Raw genomic sequence first — 16,931 nt, 5'->3', positions numbered from 1 at the left:
GAAAAATTAACATTCAAAATTTTAGAGGAGGGTGTTTGAAATATGTTTTTGGGCTGGATTGTCACCATATATATAGTCTCATATACTAAAACCCTATAGACCTAAAATACACTCACCTACACAAACCCTAACTATGACGCCTCTCCGCCTACCAAACGAGCCATATCTTACTCTTCTACTGATGATAATGAAGAAGAGAATAATCCAACATTTGAAGTGGTTATGACTGATTCATACATCAACTATGAGATCTGGTAAATTATTATGTCCTTTAAACTTATTTCTTTGAATTTTACACTAACTTCTTCTTGACTTAAATCCAACATATATTTTTCATATATATATATATATATATATATATATATATATATATATATATATATATATATATATATATATATATATATATATATATATATATCACTTACTTCTTTTGAGTTAAATCCTAACTGAATTTTTTTTACATCAAATACTTTTGTTTTTGATACCTTAAATCCAAAACAATATATGCATCAGTAGAAAATTATGTCCTTTTTTCTTATTTCTGTTTTATATTTTTCGAAAACTTAATAGTAATGGTTTTTACAGTATATCCCAAAACAAATCTATGAGGATCTTCCTCCAACAGTCGAAACCACACTTCTTTACTATCGTGGCAAAGAGTGGTTTGTATCTTTGAGCGTTGGTGAACGAAGAAGGTTCAAAATAGATTGAAAACTTTTTTGTTTTGGACAATTATGTCAAGCGAGGTTACGTCGTCAAAATTGAGTTGGTTAATGTTGCACCACTATTTGTTGTCTTCAAAGTTCATGTGAAGGGAGAAGGAACTTCTGATAATCCAGTTGAAATTGATGTTTATAGGATGTGTTTGTGTTGATTTATCCTTTTGTTATCTTTTATTTTCATGTTGATTTAGTTATGGTAGTTGTGCTTTGATTTTCTGTTGAACTATTGATGTTATCAAATTTTAATCTTCATCACATTGGTTTTCTTTGCTATAACAACTTTTTTTAATTATCATTGAAAAACCGAAATGGAATGAACAATGATCTCTTTGGAAGAGTAAATACTTCATAGGGAAGTTAAATGGTTGGTATGTCATTATTGTGATAGTAAATAGGGAGATATGGATTGAAGGGTGGTAAACGATGGATATGAAGGGTGGTAACCCTAAGATATTCATCAGTAGCTTCAACTATATATTCATCCACATCCTCACTTTTTTTTGTTAGAAGTCTTATACTAATAATTTTTTCGAAATCTTACATGAACAAGAACGAATACATGCATTGAAATCTGTATGATTTATATTGATGCCAATTCCGAAAAAATAGATATTGTATTTATTAAAACAACTTTGGTATCCGAAACCATTAAATACATTACAACTAATACCAATACAACTTGAAAATCGAAGTAAGCAATTAAATACAATTCAATACAATGCACAATGATTGGGAACAAGAAGAGCAACAGTTAATGCATCCTCTTCTACAGGGAAGAAGAAGAAGACTCGCATGTAAATTAATGCGTCCACATCTATTGGGAAGAAAAAAAGTCGCAGGTAGAAAAATTATATGAGCAATACTGGATGAAGTGCACTATGTGAAAACTAATTCAAAACACAAAAATACCTAGGGTAGGGTTGAAGGTAGGTTTACAAGTTAGTTGTTGAATATTTTCTCTTTTGGTTAATACAACACAACCTAGTACAACTAGGCAACTATATTTTTTGGAAAAAAAGTGGTTGTATGTAGGGGTTAAAGGTAGGGTTTTAAATACCAAGATAGGGGTTGAAGTTAGGGTTTTAAGTTACAAACTAGATTTTTTTCATTTTTAGTAATGTCAAGATGTGAGTATTTTAGTTTATAGTTTTGTACTGGTTTTAATCTTGTCAAGTCTTTCACTTTTATACTAGTTGCAACTAATAACATTTAGTTAGTTTAGTCCTCTAAATTCAAAGCCAGTAACAATAAAATAAAGCATTTAACAATAACAATTATAATACCACACGTTTAAACTCTTTACAAAACAAAGTCACTGCCTTCAAAATGAATCTATCTCAAATCAAATTAAATAAGTTCCAAACTCAAATCATCTCAAACTAAATGATCAAGTTTTTCACTTTTCAGTTGCTTCATTGTTGTCATGACCCAAAATCTAACCGTTGTGATGGCGCCTATCGTGGAACTAGACAAGCCACAACTCAATATCTCAACATAGAAAAATCTTTGAACATAAAGACAGAAGCAATTTAATAATTTAAGAAAAAGCCTTTTTGAAAACATAAATATCCAAAATACGATACAATCCATCCCAAAATCGGGGTGTCACTGAGTACATGAGCGTCAAAATCAGAATATAGTCCACTACAGTATCTAGAGAAATAAACTGAAAATACAACTAGCGATATAGAAGGTGAGTCAAGGACTGCGAACGCCGTGCAGCTACCTTGGTAGTCTCCGAACTCTGAAGTCTCAATCAGCAACTGCCGCCGTGACCAAAAATGCCTGGATCTACACACGAGGTGCAGGGAGTAACATGAGTACATCCAACTCAGTAAGTAACAAGTCCAAACTTTGGATTGAAAAGTAGTGACGAACTCAACCGGTATAGATAAAATAGAAATAACTGTACAAAAATGTAGGCATGCTTTCAAATTAAATAGGCAACTCAAAATAATAAAGTGAAGCAAATCTGAATAGTGTAAAGGATATAACTCTGCTATCTCTACATGCCAATGCACATATTGTATGTGATAGCACCATGCTGTCAACCTCATGTGCTCACACTCTCGAATGCTCAACCACTCCGGAGGGGCTCCTACAGCCCAAGCGCTATCATAAAATTAGTATAACCGATGTAGCGTGCAGCCCGATCCCATAACTGTCACTCATAATCAGGCTCTCAACCTCACTCAGTCATCAATCTCTCCGGTCTCACTCACGGGCTCACAATATCATTAAAACTAGCCCAAAACAATGATTTGATGTATCAATAAATAACAACAGAGACAGAGATATGATATGAAATGCATGAACATGACTGAGTACTTAATATCAATGAAATCAGTGAGATGATAACAAGAAACAACCACTAGGGGTCCCAACAGTACCGGCATAAAGCCTAAACATGATATCTAGCATGATTGACAGCTCAATTACTTTATCACAAGATGAAAATACGGATATCAACAAAATAGAGATACTATACAGTGCTATGGAATCAACCAGGCCACAATACTCTCGCAATACACATCTCTTGCACACCCGTCACTTGGCATATGCATCACCTCAATACCAATCGTATAGCACATAGTTCGGGGTTTCGAACCCTCAGAACCAAGTTTGAAAGCGTTACTTACCTCAAACCAAGCAAATCCTACTCCGAAATGCCTTTGCCCCTCAAATCAGTCTCCAAATGCCCTGAATCTAGCCACAAGGAGTACGATATAATTAATATAGGCTAAAGGAATCAATTCCACAAGAAAAACACAAAGTTATAAGCAAATCCGAAATAGGCTCGACCCGGCCCCTGGGCCCATGTCTCAAAATACGACAAAAGTTACAAAACCCGTAATCCCATTCACTCACGAGTCTAACCATATCAAATTTATCAAAATCCGACACCATTTGGTCATCCAACTCCCCAAAATCCACTCTCCAATTCTCAAGCCCTAAACCCCCAAATTTTACTTCAGAATCTTACTAATTAGGTGGGGAAACAAGTTTTATGATCCAAAATGAGTACAAGAAGCTTACCTTAATAATCACCTCGAAAATCTTCTCCAAAATCGCCTAAGTCTAAGTCCAAAATGTTGAAATAAGACTAAAATCGCGAACCCTTGCTTTTAAACCTTCTGCCCAGACTTTTCGCATCTGCGGGCCTATTGTCGCACCTGCGACGCCGCATCTGCGGTGAAAATACCGCTTCTGCGGAAGTCACTTGCACCTCCAGGGCCCGCACCTTTGCTCCAGGTTCTGCACCTGCGAACGCGCATCTGCGGCCCTGGCCTCGCTTCTGCGGAGTCACTCTCTCCCAGCTGCCCCCCGCACCTGTGCCTACTTGTCCGCATTTGAACTACCGCAGGTACAGGAAATTCTTTGCACCTACGATCCCTGTCCTTCATGGCCTTGCCCGCATCTGCGATTCATGCCACGCTTTTGCGTGCTCGCACCTGCGGTGCCCACTCCGCAAGTGCGGTTGCACCAGTAGCAGCAGCTCTTCAGCTGCTTCATCAACTCAAAAATCAAGTCCGTTAACCACCCGAGGCCCCCGGGACCTCAACCAAACATGCCAACAAGTCATATAACCCAATACGAACTTCGTCGAACCTTCGAATCACTCAAATCAACACCAAAACATCGATTATACCCGGATTCAAGCCTAAAGAACTTCTAAACTTCCGAATTCTACAAACGATGCCTAATCATACCAAACCACGCCCGATTGACCTCAAAATGTTTTTACACATGTCATATTCAACATTACGAACCTACTCCAACTTCCGAAATCGGAATCTAACCCCGATATCAACAAGTCAACCCCCTGGCCAAACTTCCGAAAATTTGACTTTCGCCATTTCAAGCCTAAATCAGCTACAGACTCAAATTCATAGTCCGGACATGCGCCTAAGTCCAAAATCACCCAACGGAGCTAACGGAACCGACAGAACTCCATTCCGGAGTCGTCTTCATACCATTCTGACTACGGTCAAAATCCTAAGACTTAAGCTTCCGTTTAAGGGACTAAGTGTCCCAAAACACTCCGAAACCAAAACAAGACCTCCCGGCAAGTCACATAAGCAGAAACAGATACGAGAAAATGCAGTAAATAGGGGATCAGGGCTAATACGCTCAAAATGACCGGCCGGGTCGTTACATCCTCCCCTACTTAAACATGCGTTAGTCCTCGAACGTGCCAAGATTTGTTTCCAAGCCACCAAATCACTATTCCAACTTACCACGCACGTGTTCGGGGGTGATCCCACGTCACCGTATCCCATATAGGTCTGATAACACCACATAACTGAAACTTCTTAATTCTTCCTAGCCCACAAGCCTTAGAATCCAATTTCCAACATTTGGAATTTCTTATGAGGTCAGAATACCGCAACCTACGCACTATATAAGTCTGAACAAGATATACCAAAAGCCGTAACCATAACTCAAATACTCAAAACTCAAATACCACATAGTTCAAATGCTCGAAGCAATGATTTCTAATAATCGTAGCTGCTCGAAACAACCCCATGCCGGTAATTAACCTCATATCAAACAAGACTTCATTCTAAAATCTTCATACACCACCGATGATGAAAGAAACACGTAGAGACTCATAACCATTCATCAGATCTACCAATCATGGAGCTCCCTCTCCTTCGACAAGAACCATAGCAAATTCCTAAGCCGACTTTCGACATTATCCTTCCAAATATGCCACAATCAAATCTGGTAGCGCCCATCCTAGTTTTGATGACTTCATCTTATCAAATACCAGCTACTCTACTGACATGCCATACCAATACTATCTAAAGCCACAACCCGTGTACCAATAAGCAACATTCCGAATGTACTCAATCACAAAAATGACTCAAACAAAAGAATCGGCACGTAAGCTCGACGGGTACCACCCCAACGCAATGCTAAGAACCCATCACACCCCGTAAAATCATAACACATGAATCTAACACAAGGATCATATCTCAACATAACTCTGCCGCAATCAGCGACCCCATCCAAATACTGATCCATATGAAATACCTCAGCTACCATGCTCAAAATCAATAATCACGCGCAATCTGGCATCAAGTACTCGAAGTGCATTACCATAACCAGGGAGAAGCAAATGACACAATGCCACACAAACCCGAAAGAACATAACCAATGCATAACCACTCACGTATCACCCAATTACCCATTTCGCGCAATTTCTGCTATAAGGCCCCAATAGGACTACACCATGGGTACATACAACCAACAAATCACAACCCGTCGTAGCATAGAAGAGTAACTCACCGAACATATCAAAACACGAATTAGTTCAACAATAACCGAATGGCACATCCCTCAATAATAGCATTATGGAGCCAACCAATCCGACTCGGTGTAGAATACACATCCTAATTGGGCCTATCAATGGACCCCCAAATCAATTCCGGGCACCCACACATGGATAAATAACCCTCCAAAAGCCCACAATGACTGAATCATAACACATACTATCGTCTAGCTAGCTTCGTCCATGACTTCACAGTCCACAACCATGGAAACAACCTGCTCTTGAGAACTCCCAGTCTCCAAATCCATATAACACACGAATCCTATACCTGATCCCAACTCCATCGCCAGAATGTCTAACACATCTCTCATACACGATCATCCCACGAGGAATACTCCTAAAATTCTTCCGTGCCACATAGCAAAATTGAATATCAGCAGTCGATCAACCAGGAGAGTACCACAATACCAATGAACATCCGTAAATCAAAACACAATGCCCCTTTCAACCGCGCACCCCTCTCAGGGATTACCGAGCAACTATAACATTCATCTAAATATACAACACTGACCATTCTGTCCAGAATTTGTGAACTTGCCTTCAAGAATGAACTGTCACCTTATACATATAAATCTTAATCCTGCACAACATACCACATCTATCATGCCATCACCATACTGGCCTATCCTACTACCCAGTTGTCCTATTTACTTCGAGTTTCTTCTGAATTAACCTCAATTTGATACTTCTCCATGTCAGAACTCCACGATACTTACCAAAAGCTCACTACAAGATACCCTAACATAACACCACACTACCATAAGATCCGTAAGCCATTGTACTCTTCTTAAGTACCTCCATAAATACCTCAACTGTAACACTCACTCTGAAAATACCTTATGCGAATTTAAAATTATTCTTCTTACCTTTCTTATACTAAAATGTAGAATCCATAATCCTACAAAATTACCGCAAATCCCGGAACCATTAAATGTAATTTCAGATTCTAAATTGCACCGCCTAAATAGGCTGACATACACGTGACTCATTAGCACAACAACGCTTGAAGGGGTAACCCTACCTTAACACCACCGATCAAATTCATACTCCGTGTGCAATACATCCTTCAAAATAACAATTTAATTATTTCATGATTTTTCATAAAGTGCGACATAACCCACATTCAAGAAATTTTCTTACTCAAGTCATCCCCAATATCAACCTCTGCAAGTCATAACCAATCAACAAATATGCCTCAGCCCACAAACTAATACCGTACAAAATCGTGCAATCAAATCATAGATAGCAGACTCCCCCACTTGGCTCAAAGCCATATAACAAAACATCTGATAACTCACCATACCCAAGATAACATCTAAATTGACCATACTAAGCAATAAGAGATATACTCTAGTCTCCAGACTCTCAATAGTCACCACACATGACCGATATACACGGTCCATAATGACAATATGGCCTACCGGCGTAGACACATGAATAGGTGAAACTAGAGACTCACGGGGCATATCCAGATAATGAGCGAAATACGAGGACACATACGAATAAGTGGATCCGGGGTCAAATAATATAGAGACATCTCTATGGCAAACTAAGACAATACCTGTAATCACAGCATCCGAAGCAATGACATCTGGTCTGGCAGGGAGTGCGTAGAAATGGGCCTGACCGCCACCTGATCGGCCTCCCCCTCTAGGGCGACCTCTAGCTGACTGAGCTTCACCCCGATCTGGCTGGGCGGTTGGTGAAGTGACTGGTACCAAAGTTGAAGGTTGAATCCCCTGCTGAGATGAACCTCCCAAAAGGCGGGGACAATGCCTCTTGATATGACCCAAATCTCTGCACTCAAAGAAACCTCTCTTTGAAAATGGCGGTGGGGACTGAAGGGGACCCCGAGCACCGGAATAAATGCTAGAAGGTCCTGAAGCAGATGAACCCTGAGCTGATGGTGCATGAGACGAACTCTGAGCTGGTAGTGCACAGAATGAAGACTGGCCCTGCTGATAGCTGTGTGCACCATGGCTAGATGATACACCACAGTGAACCGGGCGAGTCATCTAAGCATATCTGAAAGGACGACCCCTACTGTGGTGGAACTGACCCCCAAAAGGAACACCGCTAAATCCAGCCTGTCCACAAGGCCTCTTGGTCTCCCTCTCAACCCTCTCCTGGCTGCGAACCATCTCAATCTGACGAGAAATATCGACAACCTCATCAAATGTAGCACCAGACATTCTCTCTAGTCATAAGCAATCGCAGCTGAAAAGTGAGGCCATCTATGAACCTCCTGATCCTTTCCCTGTCTATGAGAACCAACCAGAATGCATGACGGGCCAACTCTAAAAATCTGCTATCATACTGCATCACAGACATATCACCCTGACGAAGCTGCTCGAACTACTTGCGTATCTCCTCTCTGCGGGACTGAGGCACGAACTTCTCCAGAAAGAGAACAGAGAACTGCTGCCAGGTAAGGGGTGCTGAGCCGACCGGCCTACACCTCTCGTAAGCCTCCCACCAACTGAAGGTAGCCCCAGAGAACTGAAAAGTAGTGAACGAGACCCCACTGGTCTCTAGAATACCGATTGTATGGAGTATCCTCTGACACTTGTCCAATAAGCCATGCGCATCCTCTCCCTCTGCACCACTGAAAGATAGAGATCGGAGCCTCCCAAACCTCTCCAATCTACGTTGCTCATCCTCGGGCATAGAAGGAACTACATAGTCCTGAGCAGTTACAACCGGATGGGCTGGTGGTGCCCCCAGTGTCTGGAGTCCTTGTACCACCTGTTCTGGTGTGCGGGCGGTGGGAGTCTGAGTGCCTCCCCCGGGCTGAGAAGTGGCTGCTGTGGTCGGAACAGAGACCGCCTGAGCAAGATTGGTGCACATGGTCAGAATCTGAGCTAAGGCCTCCTGAAGGCTTGGTATCACAATGAGCATATGTGGTGCCTGAGCTGGTCTCACAGGCTCATCCACAACTGGAGCCTACTCCTGAACTGGGGCAACAAGTGAATTTGTAGGTGCTACCCTAGCTGCGGTGCAAGCTGCACCTTTGCCCCTACCGCGAACTCGGCCTCTCACGGCCCTGACTGGTGGTACTGGTGGCTGTACATCCTGCCCTGTAGTATGCGTCCTCACCATATGTGAGAGAATTAGAACAACAAAAAATACAAACGTCTCTGTACCGATCTGCAAGACTCTACTAAACCTGCTCATGACTCGTGAGACCTATGTAACCTAGGCTCTGATACCAACTTGTCATGACTCAAAATCTAATCATCGCGATGACGCCTATCGTGGAACTAGGCAAGCCACAACTCAACATCTCAACACAAAATATTCTTTGAACATAAAGACGGAAGCAATTTAATAATTTAGGAAAAAGCCTTTTTGAAAACATAAATATCCAAAATACGATACAATCCATCCCAAAACCGGGGTGTCACTGAGTATATGAGCGTCTAAATCAGAATACAGTCCACTACAGTGTCTAGAGAAATAAACTGAAAATACAACTAGTGATATAGAAGGAGAGTCAAGGCTTGCGAGCGCCGTGCAACTACCTTGGTATTCTCCGAACTCTGAAGTCTCAATCAGCAACTGCCGCCGTGACCAAAAATGCCTGGATCTGCACACGAGGTGCAGGGAGTAACGTGAGTACATCCAACTCAGTAAGTAACAAGTCCAAACTTTGGACTGAAAGGTAGTGACGAACTTAACCGGTACAGCTAAAATAAAAATAACTGTACAGAAACATAGGCATGCTTTCAAATTAAATAGGCAACTCAAAAAAATAAAGTGAAGCAGATCCGAATAGTGTAAAGGATATAACTCCGCTATCTCTACATGCCAATGCACATGCTGTATGTGATGCACCATGCTGTCAGCCTCATGTGCTCACACTCTCGAATGCTCAACCACTCAGTACTGTATATGGCCTATACGGCCCAGGGAAGATCCATCCCGGAACATAAACATCACTGACTATAAGTCACCCAGTACCAAGGATGGCCAATCCAGCCTTGTGGAGAAGATCCATCTCCAGGTATCAAGTACTTCGGACAAGATCCATGTCTACGGAAGATCCATTCCTCAATAATATCAACCACGCTAGGGGGGGGGGTGTTACAGACTCCGGAGGGGCTCCTACAGCCCAAGCGTTATCATAAAATTAGTATAACTGCTGCGGCGTGCAGCCCGATCCCATAACTATAACTCATAATCAGTCTCTCAGCCTTACTCAGTTATCAATCTCTCCAGTCTCACTCACGGGCAAACAATATCATGAAAACTAGCCAGAAACAATGATATGATGTATCAATAAATAACAACTAAGACGACGATATGATATGAAATGCATGAATATGACAGTACTTAATATCAATGAAATTAGTGAGATGACAACAAGAAACGACCACTAGGGGTCCTAACAGTATCGGCATAAAGCCTAAACATGATATCTAGCATGATTGACAGCTCAATTACTTTATCACAAGATGAAAATACGGATATCAACAAAATAGAGTCACTATACAGTGCCATGGAATCAGCCAGGCCACAATGCTTACGGTGCACGCTCGCACGCCCGTCACTTGGCATGTGCATCACCTCAATACCAATCGTATAGCATATAGTTCGGGGTTTCAAACCCTCAGAACAAAGTTTGAAAGCGTTACTTACCTCAAACCGAGAAAATCCTACTCCGAAATGTGTTTGCCCCTCGAATCAGTCTCCAAACGCCCCGAATCTAGCCAGAAGCAGTACGCTATAATTAATATAGGCTAAAGGCATCAATTCCACAAGAAAAATACGAAATTATAAGCCAAAATCCGAAATAGGCTCGACCCGTCCCCCGGGCCCATATCTCGAAATTCGACAAAAGTCACGAAACCCGAAATCCCATTCACTCACGAGTCTAACCATACCAAATTTATCAAAATCCGACACCATTTGGTCATCCAATTCCCCAAAATCCACTCTCCAATTCTCAAGCCCTAAACCCCCAAATTTCACTTCAAAGTCTCACTATTTAGGTGGGGAAATCAGTGGGGAAACAAATTTTATGATCCAAAACGAGTACAAGAAGCTTACCTCAATAATCACAGCGAAAATATTCTCCAAAATCGCCTAAGTCTGAGTCCAAAATGTTGAAATAAGAGTAAAATCGTGAACCCTTGCTTTTAAACCTTCTGCCCAGACTTTTAGCATCTGCGGGCCTATTGTCGCACCTGCGATGCCGCATCTGCGGTGAAAATGCCTCTTCCGCACCTGCGCTCCAGGTTTCGCACCTGCGAACTCGCATATGCAGCCCTGGCCTAGCTTCTGCGGAGTCACTCTCTCGCAGCTGCCCCCGCACCTTCGCCCATTTGTACGCATCTGCGTTACCGTAGGTGCAGGAAATTCTTCGCATGTGCTACCCCTATCCTTCATGGCCTTGCCTGCATCTGCGATTCATGCCACGCTTTTGCGTGCTCGCACCTGTGGTGTCCACTCCGCAGGTGCGGTTACACCAGTAGTATCAGCTCTTCAACTTCTTCATCAACTAAAAAATCAAGTCCGTTAACCACCCGAAATATACCCGAGGCCCCCGGGACCTCAACCAAATATGCCAACAAGTCATATAACCCTATACGAACTTAGTCGAAACTTTGAATCACTCAAAACAACACCAAAACACCAATTACACCTGGATTCAAGCCTAAAGAACTTCTAAATTTCTGAATTCTACAAACGATGCCGAATCATACCAAACCATGCCTGATTGACCTCAGATTTTGCACACAAGTCATATTCAACATTACAAACCTACTCCAACATCTGGAATCGGAATCCGACCCCTATATCAAAAAATCAACCGCCCAGTCAAACTTCCAAAAATTCAACTTTTGCCATTTCAAGTCTAAATCAGCTACAGACCTCAAATTCACAGTCCAAACGTGTGCCTAAGTCCAAAATCACTCACGGAGCTAACAGAACTGACAAAACTCTATTCCGGAGTCGTCTTCATACCATTCTGACTACGGTCAAAATTCTAAGACTTAAGCTTCCGTTTTAGGGACTAAGTGTCCCAAAACACTCCGAAACCAAAACAAGACTTCCCGGCAAGTCACATAAGAAGAAACAGATACGGGGAAATGCAGTAAATAGGGGATCGGGGCTAATATGCTCAAAACGATCGGCCGAGTCGTTATAATTGTTTAGATCAGGCAAGCTACTCTGTGGTGATACTGTTGATCATCTTGATGTAATTAGAGAAAAGAAGACCAATAAGCATAAGCAGTTTAAAAAATAATTAATCAAATTTTTTAAACTTTACCTCAAATCCTTCCGCTAGCCGAAGAGTTCCACTACCTCTACCACCATCTTTACCACCACCTCTACCCCTCCTATTACCTCTAACTCTACTTCTACCACCCGTTTGTGAACTTCTAAAGTATGAATTATTTCACCCGCTATATCTATTCAACCTTGGACGTCCACGAGAAGCTATGTATCTAGGATCTCTTATATTTCTTCCTTCACCATCACCCTCACCCTCACCCTCACCCCCACCCTCACCCACACTATCACGTATATCTTTCAATTCTCAGTTTGGAAATATCATATCATCATCCCAATTTAAAAGGTCATGCTCCAATCGGTCCAAATCATACTTAATATATTTCCTCATCACTTCAGTATCCAATGCAATATCATAAACACGTTCAAAATGCTCTAATAGTTTCATGTACATCATGTATTCAGAAGTCATACATGGGTAACCTCCTAGAAAGAAATGTTTCAAGTGTGGACGAACAACATCTCTTCTCCACCTTCTCAATATATACCTCTCATTAATGTTTTCAATCCTCTTATTAGACAACACCTTAAGTATATGGAAAAATAGAATACCTTTTGTTTCAAATTACTTGCAGTTGCAACTTAGATTGTAACGACCTGACTAGTCATTTTGCTTTCTAGATCCTCGTTATGCATTTTTTGTTTTATATATTGCGGGGTTGGTTAGTTTGAGATTTGGAAGGGTTCAGATTGAAATCGGAACATTTAGTTCGTTAATATTGGCTTTAAAGGAGTAAATGACCTTGGTCAACATTTCTAGTAAACGACCTCGAAATAGGAATTTAACGGTCCCAATAGGTTTGTATGATAGTTTTGTACATGGGCGTATGTTCGGATCTTATTTTGGATGACTCGTGAGCGTTTTGGCGCATAAAGTTGAAAGTTGGCACATTGAAGGTTTTAAAGTTCTTTAAATTTGGTTTAGAGTAGGTTTTGGTGCTATCGAGGTCCGTTTGGGATTCCGAGCCAGGTAATAGTCCTGTATGGTGATTTAAGACTTCAACGCAAAATTTGGTATCATTCCGAGTAGTTTAAGTATGATTCGGCGCGCTCGAAGTAAGTTGGACGAATTTGAAATTCATAAGTTAATTCTATTGGTTTTGGATTGTGATTCTTTGTTTTAATGTTGTTTTCCACATTCCAAGGGTGCGAGCAAGTCCTTTTTATTTTTAAAACTTATTGGTATATTTGGACGAGGCCTCGGGGGCCTCGGGGGCCTCGGGTGTTACTCGGACGTTGCACGGATCGAGTTAGAGCCCAAAAGGGGCTGTTGGTGCACTAGTTCTGGTGTGCCCGCACCTGCGAGCTTTTGGCCACAGGTGCGAGCCTGCAGGTGCGATCTCTTGGATATAGAAGCGGCTTTGGGAATTTGGTCAATGGTCCGCAGAAGAGAAAAAGTATGCGCAGAAGCGGTCTCACTTCTGCGGTGAGATGTCCGCAGGAGCGAGAATGCCGCAGATGCGCTCCATCCTTCGCAGAAGCGGGACCGTAGAAGCGGTATCCCATCCGCAAAAGCGGAGTCAGCCGGCCTGGGTTAGGATCGCACCTGCAATGACTTTTTCATAGGTGCGGCGTGGCAGATGCGGCCACATAAGCGGAAATGCTGGAGGCAGTGAGGTCCTTTTAATACGGGACTTAGGCCATTTTGGGTTCATTTATTGCATCCCTTGGGTGATTTTGGAGGTCTTAGAGAGAGGGTTTCATCTAGCTATTGGAGGTAAGTAATTTCTATCCAATGTAAGTTAAATACATAGATTTTGGGTAGATTATAACATGTAAAATTGTGTAAATTTTGGGTTAAGATGAAAAACCTAGATTTTAATAAAAATGAGATTTAACCATGAAAATGGTTATGGAATTGGGTGAAAATTATATATTTGAGTTCGTGAGGTTATGGGTAACAACGTTCTTTGAAAATTTCTGGAATCTGGGCACGTGGGCATGGGGTGAATGTTTAGGAATCTTTCGATTGGGGTTGGGTAATCACTCTAATAGCTAGATTATGAACTTTTGAACATGTATTGATTGATTTATACAACTTTTGACTAGTTTCGGGTTGTTTGGCACTGAGTTGAGGATTTTGAGCATATTTGTGGATCGAAAGAGAGCTTTGAGACAAGGTAAATCTCTTGCCTAACCTTGTAAGAGAGAATTTACCTCATAGGTGATTTAAATTACTATTTGCTTCTAATTGTGGGGGCAACACACGCACGAGGTGACAAGAGTCCGTGCATAGCTACTATTTATGCTTATGTCTGGGTAGTTTAGGACCTAAATCATGAAATACTTATAATGTTTGCACCCTACTTGTTAATTAAAGTGCCTAAATTATATTGGAACTTGATAAGGGAATTGTAAAAGACCGAATTTTACTTACTTGAGTTTTGGCGAGTTACTCGACCGTTAATAGAAATTGTGCTTCTTTGTGTATTAGCCTTGTAATAAATTTTAAATTGGATGTTCATAAAGTATCCTCTCTTCTTGTGGAGTGGGCCGAACGCCTCGGCAGTAGAATAGATGCATTTATGGTTCGTGCCGCTCAACCCTCGGCGGTGTACACATTATTCTGGATTGGGTCATACGACCTTGACATAATCGTGCGTGATAATACTCGGAGCTTAATTATATTTGATATTATTTTATGGCTTGAGAGGTTATAATTATTTATTGACAGAAATTGACTAGGAATTTATTATTAGTGAAAGAATTATAATTCACTACTTGTTATGAAGTTATATTTATCATTTACATGAACCCTGCTTATTTAGAATTTTCTGTATTTTATTGCTAGCCCATATTAAGTGTCGATGTCGACCCCTCGTTACTACTTTTTTGAGGTTAGACTAGACACTTACTGGGTACATGTTGTTTATATACTCACACTAAACTTCTGCACTAATCGTGCAGGATATGAGGCTGGTGCATCTGGCGGTCATATCGGCGCGCACCCCCATTACCCCGAGGCCTAGCGGTGAGCTACTTCTTGAGCCGTTTTGCAGCACCTAGAGTCTCTCTTTTGTATCTATTTTTCTGTCTACTTTATTTCAGATAGTGGTTAGAGTTTTGTATATTCTACTAGTTGCTCATACACTTGTGACACCAGGTCTTGGCATACATACTAATAGACATTTTGGTTTTGGAGTATTTAAATCACTATGTTTTCTACTCAGTTTCCTTTGTTTTATTTACTAAATTTCTACTCCTTAATTTCTTAATAAATGGAAGTTAATTCCTTGGAAACTTACTAAAAGGGGCAATCACATGGTTAGTTCGCCGTTGGCTTGCCTAGCGGTGACGTTGGACGCCATCACGACCTATAGGAGAAATTGGATCGTGATAACATAGTATCAGAGCACTAGGTTTACGTAGGTCTCACAAGTTATGAGCAGGATTAATAGAGTCTTGCGCATCGGTGCAGAGACGGCTGTACTTATCTTCTAGTGGCTATAGGGTGTTAGAAAACTACTCTTTTCTTTATCTCATATCGTGTAGTTGATGTTGTGATAAGTATTTTTCTCTTATTCTCCTGCAGATGGTGAGAACGTGTGCAACAGATGTACCCGATCATGGAGGAGCTGCTCCTCTATTGCTAGAGGCCGAGGCCGAGGCCGAGGGAGGGCTCCAGCTCATGGTAGGGGACGGGGGCATCCTAGAGTTGTTCCACTCATGCCACTAGTGGATTCAGTATAGGATCCTATTATTGAGGAGAAGGGTGAGATACTTGCAGCAGAGCCAGCCCCGGTGGATTTCATGTCCGCACCGGAATTCTAGGAGGTCATAGGCCGTATGCTCCGGTTTATGGATTCTATGAATTAGGCTGGTTTATTTCCAGTGAACCCAGCCATATCTCAGGCGGGAGGGGGAGCACAGACCCCTACCGCTCAGGCTCCAGGGCATACAGCTGCCGTATATCAGACCCCGGGCGCACTACCTGTGGGCGGAGCGCATCAAGTTATAGCAGTCATACCTAAGCCTAGACCAGCTACGGTCGGCGATCCGCAGAAGCTATTGGAAAGATGGACCAGGCTTCATCCTCCTGTCTTTGGGGGTGAGCGGCATGAGGACCCCCAGGACTTTATTGATCAGTGCAGGGACTGACTACACAACTTGAGGATACTGGAGTCCCACGGGGTGGACTTTACCACCTTCCAGCTGGTGGGAAGGGCCCGTAGATAGTGGTAGTCCTATCTTCTTGGCAGACCAGCAAGTTCTCCTCCCATGACTTGGGATTAGTTCACACGCCTCTTCTTGGACAGATATATTCCGCCCCCTTAGAGGGAAGAGTTGCGATTTTAGTTCGAGCAGCTAAAGCAGGGCCAGATGTCGGTGACCGACTATGAGGTGAGATTCTCTGAGTTGTATTGCCATGTACTTATGATACTTCCTACCGATGTGAAGAGAGTGTGGAGGTTTGTTTTCGGTTTGTACTTTGGTATCCAGGCCACCAAGGCCTGAGAGGTTGAGATGGGGACTTTTTACGGGCTAGTTATGGAGATAGCTCGGAGGATTGATGTCACGACCCAACTGGAGGGTCATGACTAGCACCCAGGCCATACTTGCCGAGCACCAACGTA

This window comes from Nicotiana tomentosiformis, chromosome 5 (genome assembly GCF_000390325.3).
Source record: "Nicotiana tomentosiformis chromosome 5, ASM39032v3, whole genome shotgun sequence".
NCBI lineage: Eukaryota > Viridiplantae > Streptophyta > Magnoliopsida > Solanales > Solanaceae > Nicotiana > Nicotiana tomentosiformis.
This window is presented reverse-complemented; position numbering follows the sequence as displayed.